The following is a 23,341-nucleotide window of genomic DNA, read 5'->3' as shown; positions in this document are numbered from 1 at the left end:
TGAGTTGTATAGTGCTTAACAGAATCTACTGTTGGGAAGTAAGAATCAACTGTAAGATGTGGTATGGGAATGAGTTAAAATTTAGTTTCACTGACAGATTTGTCTGCATATCCACTATCTCATTGCTACCCCTTATTGACTTATGAGAAAAATTTATCTAGAGAAAATCTTAAAGGAAGAACAATTGGAGGTAGAGAAAGAAAGGAATGATAGAACAAGTAAAAAGAAAAGAATGAGACTTGCTTCTGCTTACTCCAAAGGAGCTTCCTATTCTACCATCCATAGGGATCTTCAGCTTTCAACACAGCTCTCAAGTAATACAAATAGTGCCAGTTAGGAAGTGACTAAATACAGTGGCAGTTCAACAGAAAGCAGAATTAGGCCAGAGTCATCAGGTAACAATCTGAGAGGTGGGTTATATGGAAAACATTTTAATTAATACTCACTTAAACAACACTTTCTTATAGAATTGCATAGTCTACAAGATCTGTTGTGCCATTTCTCCAATCATTTAAGTCTAAGATTTGTGAAGCTTCTTGAGGCTGAATAAAAGAATAAGTGACAAGGAGTTGATTGTGACTGGAGTAGACTGTGACTGGTTTTCCTCCTTAGAAATAGTAGTTACCATTATCCCCTTTCCTTGGTGAAAGTTGACTGCTTTGGAAATTAGTTGAATGTTATCATTTAGTTTTTACTGAAAATATGCAACAACATGCAGTTTCCTCCAGCTAACATCATGTGGTCATTAAAGTCATTCTCAGGGCTAAGAAAGGAATTCAGGTATCTGCCTCAGTTTCTACTTCGTTGATGAATTTTTGAAGAATGCAGGAGTCTCAAGAGTATGGCTGTTAGTAGATTTTGAATCATCTTAAAAATAAGCTAGCTATTCTGTGAGCATCTATAAATTGTTAACCTGTTGATCTACAGGAATGAGCGATCCTGCTATGCACTCAACTAGCTATATATGGAACCTGACCCACTGTTCTAAAGAATTTGTGCTTATTTGTTATGGTGGCTGGGAGAAAATAAGTTGTTTGAGGATGTAGTTTTTAAATTAGAGTTTAGAGATAGAGAAGGAAAATATCAGCGTAACTGTGGAATTTTTAGAATGTGTTTTCACATCTAAATTTAATTGTAATGAAAAACCACAGCCATTGCTATTCAAATTTCTCTAGTTGTGTAATGATTCATGAAATTCTCTTTAAGGAAAATCAAGTAGAAGGAAATTAAAACTTTGTAAGTAAGAATTGGCTTTCTTGAAAAAAATTTTAAAGGATTTAAGCTCACTACAAGCTTATGTAACGAAATTGTGGAAAACATAGTGGGTAAAGGAAACTACCTCATTCTTCGAAGGTTTTGTAGAAGCACAGTTGAACATTATAAAATGGCTTTGTTACATACAAACCATCTGTTGTGAAAAGAACTTTGTAATGTCTAAAGAACCTGGAATTGTTGTATTTTGCCAGCAATGGACATATTTTTCATTGTTTGCAGGTTCCTCATCAGGTCTTTAATTATGCACTATTTCTGTCATCAATAAAACCATTTAAAGGAATCCTGTTTGTGCAGTCCCTTGAAATTGGCATTGTTAGATGCATGAAATAATAATGTTTAATAATCATTTTAAAGCTGTTCCAAGGTTTTTGGTTGTGGGATGTAAATGTAGTGTGGGATTTTTAAACCCAAATGGCATAGAGAGAATGAAAAGAATTGAATACACCAAAAAGCCCTGAAACCATATGTGGGGGAAACAGCTGTGTTCGGCTTGCTCAGGGGTTTACGGGCTGCAATCACTTCGTCTGAGTGGCATTGCTATGTGTGTGGTCTATGGAAGGCTGCAGTGCTTCCCCTCCGCAGTTATGGTTGCAGATCGCTCTCCCACCACCATGAGGTGCAGTTCTCCCTGCGCTCTTGCCCTTCACTGTGAAAAGCAGATTTTTCTTTGTGTATTAGCTCTTTTTCTTTTGTTGTTAATTTGCTTGCCTGTCTTGGCGAGTCTCCAATAAGTGGGTATGGCCCGACACTCGGCTCTGCAACTTCTCTACTGTCTGCCCAAATTCAGCGAGAACTTGCCTCAGCCACCACCATTACACCATACAACTAGGTGGAGTAGAAATGTACATATTTTCAAATATTTGGTTAAGAAATACAATATGCATTAGAGATTGTCCTTTCTCCTAGGTATGAATGTGTAGTAAAATGTAGCTTTATCTTTAGAATTTTGCACAGAACAAGGAGAATAGATTACTTCTTTCCATTCATGGTTATAATTAACCAACCTTATTGATAAAACAATGCACCCATATGTAGCTAACCAGCTTTATAACAAAAAACACTATAAAGAAAAGGCATTTAATCTACACTTAGCAAACATTGGTGTGTCTTTTTAATCAAACCAGGCCTTGTATAAATTGCCCTCCTATGCAAATATCTTAGAATAAAGCCAAATACGGTATATCTGAGGGTCACATAGTTCATATTCATTTTCTTATGATTTGGCTCTGATTGCAAGTGCAGAAAAACCAAAGATTTTTCAAGGAGTTATAAGCAACATAAAAGTGTCAAAGTGCTCAATGACCTCCAGACCCTATCAACCTGGAAATACTGGCCTCTATGATGATCTTTATCAAGAAGTTGCATGCAGAGTTTGGAAAGTCCAGGAAAAGGTTGTTGAGTCAAGTCCTCTTACAGTGTCAATGCTCAAATCCCACAAGAGTGACAAAGATTCTTGAGGGTGATGACAAACATTCACTGGATCTTACATGATTGATCAGCTGAGACAGCAGTCTCCTTCAGGATAGAAAGAATATGTCTCTTCTACATCATTTATGAACAAGCAAAAATTGAGGGAGTGGGGGCAAGGGTGACTTTCTGCTAAGCTGATTTAGTTCAATCTTAAGCATTTTTTATTTTTCTGAAGCGGGAAACGGGGAGAGACAGACTGCCGCATGCGCCCGACAGGGATCCACCTGGCACGCCCACCATGGGGTGACGCTCTGCCCACCAGGGGGCGATGCTCTGCCCCTCCGGGGCGTCGCTCTGTTGCGACCAGAGCCACTCTAGTGCCTGGGGCAGAGGCCACAGAGCCATCCCCAGCGCCCGGGCCATCTTTGCTCCAATGGAGCCTCGCTGCGGGAGGGGAAGAGAGAGACAGAGAGGAAGGAGAGGGGGAGGGGTGGAGAAGCAGATGGGCGCTTCTCCTGTGTGCCCTGGCCGGGAATCAAACCCGGGACCTCTGCACGCCAGGCCGACGCTCTACCACTGAGCCAACCGGCCAGGGCCTTAAGCATATTTTTTAAATCAAGAATGATTCCATATATGTGATATATCATATTTGCCTTACAGTTCATGATAATTTATCTTAAATGAAATGGTCTATTGTAGCCTGACTTTAAAATGGTGATAAATTGTAGGATCACATTCCTACAACCAAAAAGCCCACAGCCCAGATGTAAATTTTTACATGTCTATACAACAGTCACTGGATTTGTTCTGTAGCTGTGGCTTTTGGCAATGGGGACAGTGTTGATTGAAATTTATGGTCATTCTCTCTATAGGTCTTTATCACTAAGTCAATAGGATTTTTGAAATACCTATGGGATTAACCCATGAAAAATTTTAAACTTGCAAAATTCAGGATTGTATTCCAAAGGCAAAAGAGGTAATTAAACTTCATTTGTTTTCAAGATAGCTACAATAATCTAGTAAACATTACTCATCAATATTTATGCTAATGATAAGCAGAGATGGTACAGCCTTTAATCTCTGGCTTCTTCCAAGCCATGATTGATGTAACAAAACCTCTTTCTTCACATGCATGGTTAAGAGTCACCAACTGACACTGATCTTAAACCAGTTACTTACATTGGAGAAAATAATGGAGATGATAATAGTACTAACCTCAGGTGTGATAAAAATTAATGAATTAATATTATAAAGAATCTATGACAGTTTATGTGTAAAGTTTAAGTTGATGGAATTTTATTAGAAATAAATGAATGAACCCAAGACAGGGCAAATAGATATTTTATAAAAATGCTGTGGTTATCAGCCCCTCGTCCATGCCCGGTACAGCTGGTGAAAGTCCCTAGATTCAGAACACAAATAGTTGTCACAGAATGAGTGGCATAATATAGCTTCCCCAAAGTGTTTAGGGGGAGTTAGTAATGTGTAATCTATTGACGTTCAAGCCCAGAGGTAAAAGCCAGGTCTAGATTAAACAACGATAAAATTATTAAGAAGTAATTAGATATTTTTAGTTTTTAGAAATATGAGTTAAGTTCCATATTCCACATGAATATGACTGCGATGGTTAATTTTATGTGTCAACTTGAGTAGGCTACGGTGCTCATCTCAGTGAAACACTAGCCTAAGTGTTGCTGTGCAGAAGGTATGTTTTATTTTATTTATTTATTTATTTTTTTTTTCTGAAGCTGGAAACGGGGAGGCAGTCAGACAGACTCTCGCATGCGCCCGACCGGGATCCACCCGGCGAGCCCACCAGGGGGCGATGCTCTGCCCATTCAGGGCATCGCTCTGTCCCGACCAGAGCCACTCTAGCACCTGGGGCAGAGTCCAAGGAGCCATCCCCTGCGCCCGGGCCATCTTTTGCTCCAATGGAGCCTCGGCTGCGGGAGGGGAAGAGAGAGACAGAGAGGAAGGAGAGGGGGAGGGGTGGAGAAGCAGATGGGCGCTTCTCCTGTGTGCCCTGGCAGGGAATCAAACCCGGGACTTCCGCACGCCAGGCCGACGCTCTACCACCGAGCCAACCAGCCAGGGCCCAGAAGGTATGTTTTAGATATGATATTTAAATTGGTATAATTTGAGTAAAGCAGATTGCTCTCTGTAATTCAGGTGGGCCTCATCCAATCAGTTTAGATCCTTAAGAGCAAACAGGTTACCCAAAGGAGTAATTTGGCCTTAAGGTCGTAACATAGAAACCTTGCCTGAGTCACCAGCCTGCCTAGCCTATGATGGAGATTTTGGACTCAAGACTGAAACATCTAATTTCCTACCAGTCATCCTGCTCTGTGAATTATGGACTTACCAGCCCCACAGTTCCACGGTCCAATTCCTTAAAAGCTCTCTCTCTCATATATATATATATATAATAAAATTAATAATATAATAAATTATTATATTGAAACCCGTGGTCATGCTCTCCAAAGGTCTTTGTCCTAGTGCAATAATATATATGAAATCTTTGTTATATACATAAAATATATAACATTATATAATATATATGAGTTCTATATGTGTCTTGGTTCTGTTTATAGAGCCCTAATAAAACAACTTATTTATTTTTTTTAAGGAAGAAAATCATGTGCTGTTTTATTCCCTTTTGAGTCAAGTATCTAACTTAAGGCATGCCTAGTGTTCAAAAAATTGTTAATCACATAAGGCAGTGGTCCCTGCGAACGTGAACCGGTACCGGTCCGCAGAGAAAGAATAAATAACTTACATTATTTTCGTTTTATTTATATTTAAGTCTGAATGATGATTTATTTTTAAAAAATGACCAGATTCCCTCTGTTACATCCATCTAAGACTCACTCTTGACACTTGTCTCGGTCACGTGATACATTTATCCATCCCACCCTAAAGGCCGGTCCGTGAAAATATTTTCTGACATTAAACCAGTCTGTGGCGCAAAAAAGGTTGGGGACCACTGACATAAAGTATCAACAATGATTTGCTCTAATCGTAACTGCTGCGGACTAGCATGGCTAGGAATTGTTCCTGTCCTGAGTAAGAACAGTGTGGAATGAAGAAATAAACTCAGAAAAAGGATGGGATCGGGAGGTCTCTGCAACGCCAATAGCTTGCAAGAGTGAGTCTCCAGCCCCAAACCACTTTATAGGGCAGAATAAAGTCATTAGAAAATCAAAGAGATCTCTGATACAAAGTCGCATTTCCAAGGCAACCCAAGAATTTTCCCAAGTGTAGAAAACCCTCCTTTCTGCATAATATCTTAACTTCACAAAACAAAGGATAAAAAATAACTGCCTCCAGTCTCTTCCAGAAACATGGGGGATAGGATGAGTAAAAACAATCCAGCTTCACAGCTAACATGGAGGTGTAGGGAAAAACTTAGCCTTTAGCAACTTAAGCATGTGAGGTGGTGGGGGGGATTGGGCAGCCTGTCAGCTTACTGGCAGTCCCCCACACCTCTGTTCCCCAAAAATCTAAACTGCAAGGACCCTGTCAGCTTGCAGACTCCAACAGTAAACATGGTACTTCAGAGAAAATAAAAATTCCAAGACTGGCAAGGTTGTACAACCTAAACTAACTAAATGAAAGCAGACATCACCAGTGAAATTTCAGGCATCAGTGAGAAAAATATTTCTGAGTTTTAGACCACAAAAAGTCCCCCAAAATATTGTTAACTTAGTGTTTCTGGCCTGAATCTATGCCCTGAAAATACTATGTTGTCGTGGTCCAGCCACGAAGAGTCTATTCCAGGGTCTCGAAAGGGAAAAGGTATAGAATTGAATAAATGATAGAGACTTAAAGATATATACATACAGATGGGTTCGGGAGGACAGCACGATGAACAGTCTCTACTGTTCCTGAGCCGATGCAATGGCCGAGCCAAAGACACATTTGTTTTTATTCAGGGATAAAACATGGTCCAATTGCAATTGAACTGTTTCCAAGACAACCCTACCATACCATTCAAATCTAACTTTAAGAAACTAGCCTCCAGCCTCTTCCGGAGAACATGGGTGGGACAAATGAGAATCAGGTATAACTTTTTGTTAACTAGGCAGGTGAGGTGGGGGGGTTGGGCCCAGCACCTCTGTCCCCAAGATATCCAGATTGTAAAAACACCCAGTTTATATTTTGGTCCCCAACACTATGTGACCACAAATAAATCCCCTTTGTGGTATAATTGAGGGATGGGATTATTTCTTCAGGTAAGCAGCCATCCTGATAATCATTTTTATAGATTCCCTAAATGTAGGGCTACATTGACAAATGTTGGTCAAACAAGTTTGTAAATATGATATATATGTTTACTCGCTTATAGTTTGCATTGGGTGTGGGAGACAGGCTGTAAGCAGGCAGAGTCCTTATAGCCTAAGGCTTAGTTTTAAGACTAAGCTTTTCCCCACACCCTTGACTGTTGCATGATAGGGGGTGGTATACTCTTATGAGGAATCCCATTATGCCTCAGATAAGTGACTTTGTATCAGGGACTTCCTTGTTTGTATATTGGATTAAAGGTTTTGATTTCTACACTATAAAATGGGGCAGAGAAGCCCATGCTGGAAGAGAGCAGAAAAAGGCCACGTGGAGGAGAGGAGAAGCAGCCAAGATGGCGGAGTGCTGAAGGAGAAGCCAGTTTGTGCAGAGTTTGTGCAGGGAGAAGAAGATAGGGATCAGAAGTGAATAAGGCTGGTGAGGTAGAAACCTTTGATTCTAGGAAACTCAAATAAGTCAATGGCTTTGGGAGCCCTGAATGGAAAGGGAAGTGTTTTCCCACTGTGTGTATTGCTTGCCCGCTGGGTGCAAGCTAGGATTAAAGGTAATGGCCCACCAGTTTTTGGTTCCATTGTTTCATTACTGTCTGTCTGAATCTAATGCGAACCTGCATGGGCCAGGCGGCTATGATGGTGACCATGGCTACTGGCCATACAATCATCATGGGAGTCATCTGCTGACATCACAGCATGACAACCAGGTTCAAATCCATACATACCAATGCTCACGACCATGCTCAATTTAGGAATCACCTTTAAGCATTTGGACTTTTCTTTATCTCCCCCATACATTAAAGTTATATTTTGCAAGACATTTTTAAACTCCTGAGTGAAGAGAATAAATTGGTCTGCTTCTCCAGTGAGATTTGAGAAGGCAATCTAAAAGGCAATAAGAAGCCAAATGAGGCTAAGTGAAGGGGACAGAGGTCATCCAAAACACCTCCTCACTAGTTTAGTAGTTGTCTCAGGAGGAGAAGGTGATTTTCTATTTTCTATGAGAAGGAACAGTGTTTTTTGGGGGCTTGCTTTTGTCAGACTCACAAGGTTAATTTCATGCAAAAGTATTTTCCCCTAGTTAAATGCAAATTTTCTTTAATGGCAATAATCCTGATACTATTCAACTGCTATTTCTTCTTGCTAATCACTTATTTGAACGATGCATTCAGTCAAGTGTACTAAGGCCACAGACAGTTCTGCTTTCATACTTCCCCTTTCATCTAGGTGACTATGAAAATTTATAATTATGTCAATGGTTGACCCTCCCACATAACTAGTAACTCTTTAATTTTATGTATTTATTGATCTTAGAAAGTGAGGCAGGAGAGAGACAGAGAGAAACACTGATTTATTATTCTACTTATTTATGCATTTGTTGTTTGATTCTTGTATGTACCCTGATTGGGAATCGAACCTGCAACATTGGTGTATCAGGACAATGCTCTAACTGAGCTACACAGCCATGGCAGTAATTCTTCAAGGGATTATATTGTACTCATTCTCCTTTCTTCCCAGAGCTAGAAACTTCAGTCATATATAAGAAGTATAATATCTATTAAGTACCTAGCAGTGCCTAGCATCTAGTAGGTACACAATATTTGGTAGCTCCACACCTTCCTTTTTTTAAAGCACTATTTAACTCCAACTAGTGAATACTTCTCGTCTTTCGGCTCAATCTCATGCAATTCATGAACTAATTGAAAACAGCTGATAGTGCATTAACAGCTGAAGTTCAGGAGTATGAAGTTAGTTTTGCTGCTTTAATCCAGCATCTGATGGCTCTTGGATAAACTGCTGGATCACACTGAGCTTTCTTTCTATCTCTCAACCTGCATGTCCACCCATCCTGATTTATTGGATCTCTGCCCTGGTATAGCTTTCTCTTTAGTGGTCACCCTTCTCACTGCCTCAGTCCACTTGACAGGGGCTCAGACACTTCAAGCCTGGACTTTGTCTCTTACCACCAGACATAGATGGACCCAGTTTCAATATTGATTGACACATTTGGAACAGATCACTGCTTCTTGTTCAATTATGCTGATTTATGGACCCCATCAACAAGACTGCAACTCTTCATTATTGAAATGACCTTGATTAGAACTGAATTTGCCATAACCCCATGGACACGGTGATTTGGGCTGGTTTTTACCTCTTCCACAGGGTGGAGCCTTGTTTGGCTCTACTTTGGTCTGCCAGCTTGCTCTTAAGGTCTCAACCTGTAAAAGCTTTCTCTTGGCCCAAAGAGACATAATCATTTGACAGTGAAAATCTCCCTAGCTTTCAGTTACCTGAGCTTAGTTTAATTTTTTGCAGAGATTTTTTTGTTTGTTTGTTTTTTAAATTTTCTGAAGTGAGAAGCAGGGAGGCAGAGAGACAGATTCCTGCAGGTGCCCAACTGGGATCCACCCGGCAAGCCCAGTAGGGGGCGATTCTCTGCCTGTCTGGGGCCGTTGCTCCATTGCAACTGGAACCATTCTAACACCTGAGGCAGAGGCCATTGAGCCATCCTTAGTGCCCAGGTCAACTTTGCTCCCATGGAGGGTTGGCTGCAGGAGGGGAGGAGAGAGAGAGAAAGGAGAGATGGAAGGGTGGAGAAGCAGATGGGCACTTCTCCTGTGTGCCCTGGCCGGGAATTGAACCTGGGGCTTCCACGCGCTGGGCCGACGCTCTACCACTGAGCCAGTCAGCCAGAGCCGAGAGTATCTTTTAAAATCTAAAATAGCAACTGCTAGATGAGTCAGCTAAAACCTTGCTATCCAAAGCATTGTTACTATTTCGGGACTAGCAGCATCAGTAGCTCCTAGGCACTTGTTAGAAATGCAGAATCTCAGGCCCCTCCCCAGACCTGAATCAGAATCCACATTTTAACAAGATAATTCATGTGCACTTGCAAATGTGAAAGCACTGCTCTAAACACTTTTCAGCTGAACAAAGCCACATAAAATAGAGGTAGGACTAAGAAACTATCCTGAGGTTAGGAACAAGTCTCACTTGAAAGGCAGGATGGATGTTAGAAATGAAGGCATCCATTCCAAAGTCGAAATGACTACATCATGGAACACAAGGTAGACTTGAGTCTGCTCAAAACCTAACCTGTGCAAGTGTATGAAATGTGTGCTTCCTAGATTGCCAATTCCTTCTGAGGTTTCCCCTGGTACTTCCTTTCTGTCTCAGACTGTGTGAGTAAATTATGATGGTGGTCTGTGTGAAAATTACCACACAGGAAACAACAGGAGACTCTTAATTACTAAATTCCTGCATACTATTTATTTTTTTTATATTTAGAGCTATTAGAAAGCCTCTGGGCAAATACATACAATTAAAAAGATAAACAAGATTCCCAGCCAAGTTGCAGTTGTTCTTAAGTTTCTTAGATTATTAACCTCGATGAGTGCTTCCTTTTAACATTGAAGTAAGTTTTTTGCCAATAACAGTTGGTTGGCAGGTAAACTGAGTATTATACTTGAGTATTCCTGCAAAGTACTGCAGGTGCAGTGCTAGGCCCAGGGGATCCCAATGATATCTTCCTCCAGTTCTGAGTGTAGTAGGTTTCCTAGAACCTGAAATTAGGAACTTGAGAGTAAAGTCAGTTGGATTTAGCTCCCACCAGAAATATGATTCCTTATTTATTGCACTGTAGAGCAGAAGTAACTTTTACATTGAGATGGACTGACACTAAACCAGCACAGATATGAGGAATTTGTTCTTTTTCAAGTATCAGCAGAACAGGAGAAGCAGCTGGACCTTTCAGGAGATCACCCTAATGTTTAAAGTGTCAGGAATTCTTTTCTCTAACATCTAAATCCTGCCCCCTTTTCTTTTGCTGTCAAAGACATGCTCATACTCTATCCACAGGCAGACATCTACAAGCTGAAGAAAAGCTTAGTTTCCCATGTAACATCCTTTTCTATGTTAGAATATTATCAATAGTTCTCGCTTCTTCAAGTGAAGTTTCAATTCTTCTTTGTGTCTCATTTTTTCTCTTTAAATTTTGTGTCTATTGTCTTAAGCTTCCCAAAGGTCTCTGCTTCTCTCACCATTCAGACCCCGGGCCAATGAGCTTTAGCAACATGCTAGTCAATGGAGAGGACAGAGTCCTTTTAAGTGGAATTCTTTTATACTTATTGATATGTTGCTCATTTTGTGACATTGCGTTACTTTTTATGATTAATCAATTGCAGTGATTTCTTCAGTGCCTTCTTTTCTTCAGCCATGGTGATTGTCCCTATTTCTCATCATCATTCTTGTTTAAGATACTTTCTCCAGTTTGCCAACAAATATCATTTTGAGGTCTACTTCTAACTCTTAGACACTCCTTTGTCACTAACATGAAATTCAGTGTCACCAGTGACAAAATGAAAAGTTACCATGTAATGCTGAGCAACCGACTGAAGTCAGGAGTTCTGGTGTTGATGCTCTGATCCGCACCTCCTCCTCCACCAGCTCCACCACCGGCTGCATGACCTCCAACAGATTGAAGGGCTTCCATTAGTTGACCCCTTCTCTTGTCGGCTTCCTCAACTCTGAGGACTCTGTCGTTTGTGGACTCAGTCTTTTCCAACATTCTTTTCATCCCACCCCTCTCCCTTAATTTTCCTGTTTTTAGAGCTCCTTTGCTTAAAAATTACACAAGCGAGAATCTGAAGGTAACACTATACTTTTTAAAAGAAACTTTTAAGAAATATACAAAAAAGCCAAAACATTATAAAGAGGAACACCTGCCACACCCATGCATCCACATCACAGCTTTAATCAAGTGCTATATGAAGTTTAATCCTCTGGCTACCCTTCCCTCTGTTGCACTTCCTTTTCTACTTTTAGAAGTGAAACTCTCTCCAGAATAATCCTTTAGTCTTTAATATAAATTTTTGTCATAGTATTACCCCTGCAAGGGATATTGTATTCAACTTAATCTCTAATAGTAAACTAGATTGTAGAGGTCTTTAGCAGAACTTTTTGACAAATGGAAAAGATATGGAGAGTGGAGTGTCCTTCCCAGTGGTAATAATTAGCTCTGAGAATCATAATATACTTATATTTTGTCCTACATATACTGCAAATCCATTTCCCCCCCCATCACTGGTGCTTTATTTACATATGTAGGGACCTATCAACAATACTAACTTTTCCATTTTGTATTTGTTTACCTTCCTTGTTTATTAGCTATCTCATTAGAAATTGAATATGAAAAAATATGGGAACAATAATAATATATATAGCAGAGAGATAAAGCATAACAACTTTAGGTTGCATTAGTTTAACAATGAATTTTATTATTTTAGGACAAACATTGGTAATTAGGTCAACCCCAGCTGAGAGTCACCTATGACAACCCTTGGAATTATTGGGCTGGGGCTCTGCCTACAATGTTTTCAGTGTCACCTTTGGCCTTTTCCTTGTTAACCCCTGTCAGCCATACTAGCCACCTTCCAGGTTCTCAGATACTGCAGACCCACCTCCCTCCAGGGCCTTTTGCACATGTTGTTCCTTCTGCTTGGAATACTCCCATCCTGCCCTTCTACATAAGTCACTTCTTCTCCTCAGATGACCACCTTACTTAGAGTGGCTCTTCACCCCTTATTCGCATCTCAGCAGTCTTAGTTTTCCTCAAAGCAGATATCCTAACTGCAGTATTGCTGTCTCTTCTATTAATATTAAAATATAAGCACTATGTGAAAAGGCACTTTTTCAATTACTTACCATAATCCTTAGCAATAGAAGGGATTTAATAGTATCATTGAAAAGAAAATAAAAAAGTGAAAGAAGGAAAGAGGAAGAAAGAAAAAGAGAGATAGAAAGAAAGAAAGAAAGAAAGAAAGAAAGAAAGAAAGAGAAAGAAAGGAAGGAAGGAAGGAAGGAGGAAGGAAGGAAGGAAGGAAGGAGGAAGGAAGGAAGGAAGGAAGGAAGGAAGGAAGGAAGGAAGGAAGGAAGGAAGGAAGGAAGAAAAAGAAAAAAAGAAAGAAAGAAAGGGAGAAGGGAGACAGAGAGGTCGGAAGAGAGGTAAAGTGAGAGTAAGCATGTGTGTTTTACATATGCATCTTTTGCCATTTTTACTTTGACTACGTAATTCATGGAAATATCCAATGACTGGGGTTCTGAATCTGTGCCATAATGATTTCTATTGCACGGTAAATTGGACATTTCTTCATTAAATTATTTGTTTCAAGAGAATCTTGGTGTTTCCAAGTCTTTTAAACATACTTAAAGCACTTGTAGTCAACCATCTTTGGGGGCTATTGTAGATTAATTTATTTTTAACTTTGAGATAATTATAGATTCACATGGACTTGTCCTGAAGAAACAAGTCACAGGAATCCTGAAAATTTTTTAGTCAGTTTTCCTCAGTGGTAACATTTTGCATTAATATAGTATATCATAACCAGGAAAATGATTGTTTTTAACCTAGTGGCAGGTTGTTGGTTTTTTTTTCAGTTTAAATTCTTCATTCCCATCTTTTTCACAAAAAGGCTTGAGTAGTTTATAAAAGGGATAAATATAATATCATTTTTAAATGACCTAAAAAAGGAGAAAACAAGGTTAAAAACATGTAAGAGAATTTGCTCACTCTGGAGGTTATTTCTAAGTTTATAACCTGGTTGTCTACAAAGTCAACAGAGTCTAATTATTTATAAGGGGAAACAACCAACCATTTAGAGATAGGTAAAGCCTTTTTTTTTTTTAGCACCTAAAACAATAAAATGTTCTTATAAGAGACAAATACGTATGCTACTAAGAAATACAGTTTTTATCACTTTCCTTAAATTACAGCAAATATGAAACAAGTAGAAAACCACAAAACTAACTCATTAGCTAAGCAGCTACCTCCCTCCAGATATTATACCTTATCATAGACCTTCGGGGTCACTCACATATAGGTTAAAACACTCAGTGCTAAATTCTCAACCTTCAGCAAACTGCACTGAATTATTAATCTCCTGTGGGTCAATCGTAGGCAATAAGCAGTATGGTAATAATTAGAGCTATTCGCAAAAACTCTGGTTTTCCTCCTGTGGAGGCCCTGCGAAGATTGTAATTTCCTGACCCCTTGAAGTTAAGATTGGCCAGTGACTCGCTTCAGCCAATAACACATGAGTGGAATGGACACGTGTCACTTCCATGTGGAAGCATTTAATTGGTGATGCTTACCAAAAACTTCCTTTTTCTTGCTTCAGTGATCATGGAATCATAAATTAGCATGAGGTTTCTGTCATGCTGTGTCCCTGCGAGACTAAATTAAGCGGAGACCCCTACTGACCCATGTTGAATATGTTGCATGAATGAGAAATAAACCTGGATGGAGTCATTAGATTTGAGGGTTAATTCATTACCGTATGTTAATTCATAATATAGCCCATCTTGGTTGTTATTTAAAAAAAACTTTAAAATGTATTTATTTGCTTATTCTATTAAGTCAAGTTCTATTTCCATTTCCTCCCATTGATGAGTATAAAGCTGGTTACACTATCTATTAATGGGTCTCACCACCAATTTAGCCATGAGTTTGGTTAACTTTTTTTTTTTTTTAAGGGACAGGAAGGGAGAGAGAGATGAGAGACAGAGAAGCATCAACTCATAGTTGCTTCACTTTAGTTGTTCATTGATTGCTTCTTGTTTGTATCTTGACCTGGGAACTCTAGCCGAGCCAGTGACCCCTTGCTCAAGCCAGCAACCTTGGGCTTCAAGTTAGGGACCTTTGGGCTCAAGCCAGCAACCTTGGGATCATGTCTATGATCCCACACTCAAGCCAGCTACCTCGAGGTTTTGAACCTGGGACCTCAGCATTCCAGGTCAACTCTGTTCACTGTGCCACCACCATTCAGGCTTGATTTACTTCTTGTTTGCTCTAAAATAATTTGCCCATGAAACCCTACATGAAAATGACTTTAGCAACACAGTAAAATTTTGGGAAGCTTTTATAACTAGTCCCATAAGAGGCAGTTAACTAGCTAAAGGAGAATAGCCATCATGACATCCAAATCTAAGGGTTCAGAGATGGAAGGAAGTTGGCTGTGTTCACCTTTGATACACCTGACATGAGTCATTGATGCGGACTGCTTCCTGCACTTCTTCCTTACAGCACTGCTCATTCTTTGGTGATAAAAGGAAGGGGAAAATGATACACATACAGAGCATTTTTAATTATCCGTTAGTAGGTTAGTTGGATGAGATGGCAATTAAAGTGCCTAAGGGCCATATACATATTCATAGATTGTCTTCAAAGGGTACAATTACCAAAGCCGATGAAAAAGATTATGAGTTAATATTGGATTGTGATTTGGGGCAGAGGAGGGTGAGGCCTATTCAGATATCTTCCTCCAAATAGCTGTTAAGATTAATTTGTCTGTCTGGTTTTGTATGATAATGTGTGGTGGTACAATTTGCCTGGGAGCACAGCATGTTTGTCAAAGGAGCGAATTCCGCAGTGGGCAGTCAGTGCAACGTTCCCGTTTGCTCGAGGTGTGCAATACTCCTTAGGTGCAGAACAAAATTCTTACTCAATATAGAAGTTTAGATCATATTTTCCATGACATTTGTGTCTAATATTATTTCCATCAGAAATAAGTACTTGCGCTTGTGGTAAAGATGAAATATTATAGTCCCGTTGTGAATTTCCACAAGAACATGAAAACAATATTTTTGAAAGCAATAGCAAAATTTTCTTTCAGAACTGCCAAAAAGTATGGAAAAGAGATTTTGGCATACCATGTTGAAGTCCTCTGCCTTGAAGACTATTTTGACATTTAATATTTAATATTCAAGTGACAATGCAGCAAAAGCTTCTGTTCAAATTCCACAGGTCCCAGGAATAGATGGGAATTACAGACACTCTACACTGTCCTCATTCTGCTCAGTGGCGGAGGTCAGTGCAGGGGAAGACGTGGAAAACGAAGCTACATACTTCTTTAAGTGTTTGAATGTTTGTCACTATTTTCCTGCCACTTCAGGTATTGTAAGGCAGCTGGTGAAGTGTGAATGTTCAGTGACCACACAGGTTGTAGATTTCCAAAGATAAAAGTATTTTCAGTTATTTGTTAGTTGGGTCCATCTAAAAGAGTCATTGACTTAAAGAAAAAAAAATTTTTTAACCCATAGACTTTGTTTTTTAGAGCTGTTTGACATTTACAGAAAAATTGAGCAAAGGTATCAAGGTATACTTCCTCCACCATTCACCGATTATTAACATATTGCAATGATGTGGTACATTTTTTTATAATCAATGAACCAATATTGCTACACTATTATTAACTAATATCCATATTCTGCTTAAGGTTCACTTTCTGTGTTGTAAAGTTTTATGGATTTTAACAAATTCGTAATATCATGTATCCACCATGATAAGATCATATAGAATAATTTCACTGCCCTAAAAGTTCACTATGAGAACCAATTAGTTTTATAGCTATTTTAGAACTGTGTTCCCAGCCTCCTCCCCTTGGGACACAGTCTAACTCCAGAAGACTGTACGTTGTAGACTGAAAGATGCCCTGAAATAATGACAGACGTGTGGCTCACAGGTCAGTGAGCTGGCCTTGCTTTGCCACTGCCCCGTCATTTAACCTCTCTCATTGGTAAAATAGGGGTAAAAACAGTACTTAATACCTGAGTATTAAATGAGATTGTACATGTAATGAATTTAGAACAGTGCCCCTAAATACTAGATACTCCATATATTTTAGTTAAAATTAATATTAAACAATGAACAAAGGTAGAGAAATGACACATACATATAAGTACAAGTTATTATTTTTTAGATTTATTAAGTGAGAGGAGGGGAGGCAGATAGACTCCCACATGTGCCCCAAATAGGATCCACCCAGCAAGTCCCCTTGTAGGTGATGCTCTGCCCATCTGGAACGTTGCTCTGTTGCTCAGCAACCAAGCTATTTTAGTTCCAGAGGTGAAGGCCATGGAGCCATCCTCAGAGCTTGGGGAAAACTTGCTCCAACAGAGCCAAGGCTGCGAGAGGAGAAGTGAGAGATGGAGAAAGAGAGAGAGGGGAAAGGGTGTGGGGTGAAGAAGCAGATGGCCAATTCTCCTGTGTGCCCTGACCAGAATTGAACCCAGGATATCCACATGCCAGACTGGCACTCTACCACTGAGCCAACCATTCAGGGCCTATAAGTACAAGTTAATCTAGGAAAATCTGAATAAGATCAATGAATGGTATCAATGTCAATATCCTGGTTGTGATAAAAATCCTCTGGTGTTATATTCTATTACTTATATTTGGGAGAACTGGGTAAAGTGCACCCAGATCTCTGTATTATTTCCTCTGGGTAGCTTGTGAGTCTACAATTATCTTAATAATGATTTTAATTTAAAATAATGAAAGTAAAGGTGGTGGTAGTGTTACAGGGGTTGCTTAAGATTTATAAAGCCATTAGAGACGGAAGCAACAGCAATGTGCGATCATAGATTATACCCTGGCTAGGAACAAAAATTGGCTGCCAAGACCTTTGGGAAAATTTGAATATGGAATGAGAATTAAGTGTTCTTAGAGAACTTTTCTTAGTGTTGTTAGGAATGATCCAGGAACTGTGGTTATAAAAGGGGAAAAAAATGAATTTGGTGCCTCAACTCTTCATTGCCTGAAGCTTCAAGTTTGTGACAAGCTGATTATTAGGAAACTTCCTTACATATTTCTTTACTTGAGGGTTATAACCACCACCACACTCTCAATGTCTGCTCAAAATTTCTAAAAGAGAGATTTCAGTAAGCCACAGCAGACCATTATTTTGGGCAAGACCTAAGCCTTTAGATGCTGCAAACAAAAAGTCTTTTTATAAGAGGGTCACTAGCTCTAAAGGACAGATTCTCAACAAGGGATTATTAATCATACATTATATGCAGTCTTTCTCCCAAAATGAACTATCCAGATATAAAACGGAACAACAGACTCTACTGAGGATACAGCTTCCTTGAATTTAAATGCCACAGATGTATTTCCAGCAAGAAAAATGAATGAATAATGATTGCTTCACACAGTGATGGCCTGTATGTGTTAGACAGCTTCCTTTCGACTTGACTTGAGCAGAGGCACTTAATGCCCTGTTTGTAAAATGCTTTGTTCCCATAAACAGCTGTATCTTGGGAATTTCCTTACTGTCCAACTCTCGAGTTCTTACAATTGATAAATGCATTTCCAAGTATGAAAGGTTGGGGAATGTCTTTTTACCTATTGAAGATACTCACACTGCTTAGAAGTTTTAGATGAAAAAACTGCTCTATTTCAGCTTCAAAGAATTGAAATAACATGTGAATTTTTTTTTCTTCTAAAGGGCTTTTGTTAACCAGGCTCCTCTCTTCTTGATCATTTCTGACAGAAAGTTACCAGCATGAACATGCTTGTGGTATTCTTGGAACTGTTCTGTTAAACCAAAATTTTAAAAGTATTTTGAATTCAAATATGAGAATAAGCTCCTGCAGGGAATTTTTACTGAGTACAAATATATATATATTTCTATTCCCACTCTAAAAATTATAAAATGTGATTTTTAAAATGTGCTTTACAGGTCAGGTATTTAAAGATGGGCACTGTCCACACTCTCTCCATGGTAGTAGCTCTGGACACTTGTTGAATATTTTTAATAAACTTAAACAGGACATTCAATCATATACAAGTAACCCAAGCCATTGAATTTAGTTTCTCTTCTGGTTAGTATTGTTTCTTTCAGCAGCTTTACACATAGATTATGGATTATTTCTCATCCATTCTCGTTGAAAATATTGCCTCATGCATTGCAGTTTATTTTTTGCTTTAGTTTTTTTTTTTCTTTTTTTTTTAATGAGAATTGTCCCAAATTCCCTTCTTGAGAAAAAGAGAGAAAGAAAGGTAGAGGGAGAGGGAAAAGGAGAGAGAGAAAGGAGGTGGGGAGTTTTAGCAAATAATTTCTAGCTCCTCTTCAGACTCCTTATTCTATGAATCAGCTCATTGTGACTCCAGAATACCTAGAAAATCATATGACATCTAATATCTCTTTAAAAGATGATAATTTCCATCTTCCCAACTACTCTTTTCAATTTGAAATGTCCCAGTTGGTTTAGTTTTTCCCAGATTTAATTTTTTTCTGGCACAAATTTAAAGCTATTTTGGTAGTTTTCATTTACTTTGTCTTGAGACTCACCGAAGCCTAAAGGCAGTTATTTTCAGATAAATAAAATGATCATTTTTCTTGTGAGTAAATAGACATGGAACCTTAAGAGACAAAAAGGTGAAACTTACAACTATATTAAGTCAAAATGTGATAAATTGCCAAATAATAGTGCCAGTTTTTGTTATGATAAGAAAAATAAGGCTTTTTGAAGTAAATCCAGGATCTGAAAGTTAGGGGGATCACGCTATCGTTTTCTCTTAGATGCTCTCATTTAGGGAATTTAATCTGAATGTCTTCCCTACATACAGATACACACGCGCGCTTGCAGACACACACACACACACACACACACACACACACACACACACACCCTTCTTACTATTAGTTATTAACTCAATACATAACTGGTTTAAAATTTATAGCTAGCTAGCTAGCTAGATGACAGATAGACAGGTAGATAGCCAGATAGATAGAACCTATGTCATTTGTAGTTCTACCAATATGGACCAATTCTCCTCTCTGTGTTTAATATTGAGTTTTATGGCTTTGGTTGAACTGCTTATTCTCATTTATCTTTTATTTGCTATAGTTATATGACAGTCATAGCTGTGGATTATTAGCTGTTTTTTTCCCTTCATTATCATTTCTACTACACTGCTCACAAAAATCAGGGGATACTGTATCACTTCATATTCATTTTGAAATATCCCCTGATTTTTGTGAGCAGTATAGATTAGTTTGGCTTGGTTTTGAATGTTACATTCTTAAAAGCTTGAACTTTTAATATGTATTAAAAAGTACTACAGTATATTTATGAACACTGTAGCTTATCTCATTGCTTGATATTTGGGGCTTTTTAAAGGTAAGTGAGTAATTTTGTTCCCCTCAAAGAGCAAAATCGCCCTCATAAAAATCAATCCTTCAGTAGAGAAATCTGCATTCTTTAATGTGCGGAAGACGATGAACAACACCTTTATAGATTATAGTTCCTGAGCCTTCCTCCATAAGAGTTTAAATTAATGTTTTAATCTGCAGCCTTTTTAAGCAAACCATTACTTTCACTTTTATCTTCTTATCTTGGCTTTTCTAAAATAATCTAATTTTCATTGCTTGAGTGGCTTGAGCATATTGTTACTGATGAAATGTACTTTTCAACTCTTACTCATTTTACTTAACGTTTTACACTGGTCTCCAGGGAGTAGAGAGGCCTCCTCTGATTCTGGCTGCGATATCACTCCAGGTTATTCTTCACACCAGACTCTGCATAGATTTTGTTTTGTTGAGGTGAACACAATGACTTTTTCACTTTCAAAAGGCCATATGGGCCTCTTCTACCTGTCTTAAATTAGCTTTGAGATCTGATTTGTTTTTTTTCCTCAATACAAAAGAGTATTGCTCCCTCCATCTGTCTTCACCCACCTATCAGTGACTTCGTCAATGCCCTTTGTTCTAGCTTCAAATTCTCGTTCTTCACAGCAAGTCCCTGAGAACTTTTATGATCTGGTAAACAGAAAATTATATCTTTTTCTTTAAAAACTTAATGTTTTAAATGGGGAAGAATGGTAAGGGAAAGCCAAATATTACCTTAGCTTGTCAAGAATAGGTAGGCCCTGACCAGGTGGTGGCACAGTAAAGTGTTGGCCTAGGACACTGAAGACCCAGGTTCAAAACCCTGAGGTTTCTGGCATGAGCATGGGGTTCCAGCTTGAGCATGGAATCGTAGGCATGACCCCGTGATCGCTGGCTTAAAGCCCAAGGTTGCTGCCTTGAGCAATGGGTCACTGGCTCAGCTGAAGCCCCCTGTCAAGGTACATATGAGAAAGCAATTAGTGAACAACTAAGGTGCCACAACTATGAGTTGATGCTTCTCATCTTTCTCTACCTTCCTGTCTGTCTATCTGTCTCTCTCACTTAAAAAGGAAAAAAAGAGGTAGGATTGGCCCTTTCCGGTGGCTGAGTGGATAGACAACCCAGTGTATGGACATCCCTGGTTTGATTTCTTGTCAGGGTACATAGGAGAAGTGACCATCTGCTTCTCACCCAACCCCCTCTCTCCCTCTACCTCTCCTACAATCAGTGACTCGATTGGTTCAAAGATGGCCTTGGGAGCTGAGGATAGCTCCATTGAAGTACATCAGCCTCAGGCACTAAAAACTCTCCAGTACTTGTGCACTGGCCCCAGATGTGGTTTCTAGGTGGATCCTGGTCAGGATGAATGTGCATGTGGAAGTCTGCCTCACTATCTCCCCTCCTTTCACCTAAAAAAAAAAAAAAGGAAAAAGAATGGGTAGGATTAATTTTGGATTGCTTCTTAGACTTCATTCTTAGCTTAGAATTTACAGCTATAGTTTAGGAATATAGCTGGATAGATAACTTCCTAGAGATTCCATACTTCCTCAGAATATTAGAAAACTTCTTCTGCCTATTTCTTATATATCTCAATGTTGACTTTGCTATCCTAATAAGAAACTGAGATAAATTGATATGATTCTAGTTGTGTCTCTTGGATATGGGGACCTTTTAGTTAAATGAATATGAACATTTTTTCCATGTTTGGTAAATACAGAAAAGTTTAGAGAATTTAGTTTTATGAGTGTAATTTTGTAATTTCATTTTAAATGAGTAATCTTATCTAACTCCCTTCATTCTAAGATTGTGAAGTGATTAAGACAGAAAGGAATTGAACATCTGAGCAATAGATGTTCCCCATGAATTTGTCAATAGTGAACTAAGGAACACAAGAAGGTGTCACACACAAAGGTGGTGCAAAGAACAAATGGGTAATGGAGAGGGCGGAAAAGAAAGGACAATGTGATGGTAAAGAGGTATAGCCAAGTGAGAAAAGAAATGTTTCAAAAAGTATTTGATAAATTTTGAAAAGAAAATACTGTTATTTTTTTCTTAGTTTAGACATTAACTTAATTACTGTTTACTTCCACGCAAAAATAAGAGAGTAAGTCCTTGAACAGAATGTTTGGCGAATATCCATTAGTCACAAATTTTTTGGATAAGTATTTCAGAAAGAAAGTGTTTTCTCTAATGGGTTGAGAGAGTGGTTGAGAATGGTTGAGATATATCGGAGTCAACCTACGGAGATTAATATATTCTCTTTAGCATTCTTCTCTCTTTGCCTCTTCTAAGGCTCATACTATTTTATTGACTTGCTTTTTTTTTTTTTTTTTTTTGCATTTTTCTGAAGCTGGAAACAGGGAGAGACAGTCAGACAGACTCCCGCATGCGCCCGACCGGGATCCACCCGGCACGCCCACCAGGGGGGATGCTCTGCCCATCCTGGGCGTCGCCATGTTGCGACCCTCCTGGGTGTCGCCATGTTGCGACCAGAGCCACTCTAGCACCTGGGGCAGAGGCCACAGAGCCATCCCCAGCGCCCGGGCCATCTTTGCTCCAATGGAGCCTTGGCTGCGGGAGGGGAAGAGAGAGACAGAGAGGAAGGCGCGGCGGAGGGGTGGAGAAGCAAATGGGCGCTTCTCCTATGTGCCCTGGCTGGGAATCGAACCCGGGTCCTCCGCACAATAGGCCGACGCTCTACCGCTGAGCCAACCGGCCAGGGCTTGACTTGCTTTTAAGTACCATTTGCAAACGAGATATTGAACAAGTCCAAGGCTTATCAATGTGTGGTCTCTGTACTCAAATTGCTTTAGTTTTGCCTTTTTAAAATCAGTAATTGGTTCATGAGGGAATTTTAGAAATATTTCAACAGAAAACCAGAAACATTATTTTCTGGAGGGAGATAAACAAGACCCATTTGACTATTGTTGAGGAAAAATTAGCAATTCCTTTGGTCTCCAAAAAATGTTAATTTTGTTCATCACAATATGATAGCCATTGTCTCAATTAACATAGAAATAAACAGGAATTATTTAAAATTGAAATACCGTGTTATATATTAGCTAAATTTTGATGACATATATACTAATTTATATAATATCACTACACTTGTGTACAAAGAAAAAAAATCAAATTTTAAAAGTGTGTCATTGTACTTCTCGTGTGATTTAATAATATTAACCTTTGAGATGGAAACAAGGACAACTTTACCAAAGAAAATGTCATCACTCATCTTTTTTGAAGGAAGCAATGATTAAATGCAAAAGAACAGTAATCCCTGAGTTTGATTAAAGAATGCTGTCATTTTTCTTGTTCGAAGAAGTTAAACATTTAAAAATTAACTTATGCTTTCTATTGCTCACAAATCAGAATTATATCCTCTGAACCCTCCTCTATCTAGCTAGTTTTTAAGATAAG

General features: G+C 38.9%; 1 non-coding gene across 1 annotated transcript; it reads right to left on the bottom strand.

The window, feature by feature from the left end:
- Positions 1 to 22,571: 22,571 nt before the first annotated feature.
- On the bottom strand, positions 22,572 to 22,647 carry TRNAN-AUU (transfer RNA asparagine (anticodon AUU)). The gene has a single exon. It is a non-coding gene; the product is annotated as a tRNA-Asn (tRNA).
- Between the last annotated feature and the right edge of the window lie 694 nt (positions 22,648 to 23,341).

Source organism: Saccopteryx bilineata, chromosome 1 (assembly GCF_036850765.1).
Source record: "Saccopteryx bilineata isolate mSacBil1 chromosome 1, mSacBil1_pri_phased_curated, whole genome shotgun sequence".
NCBI lineage: Eukaryota > Metazoa > Chordata > Mammalia > Chiroptera > Emballonuridae > Saccopteryx > Saccopteryx bilineata.
Note: the sequence above shows the minus strand (reverse complement) of the source record. Positions and strands in the feature narration are given on the sequence as shown.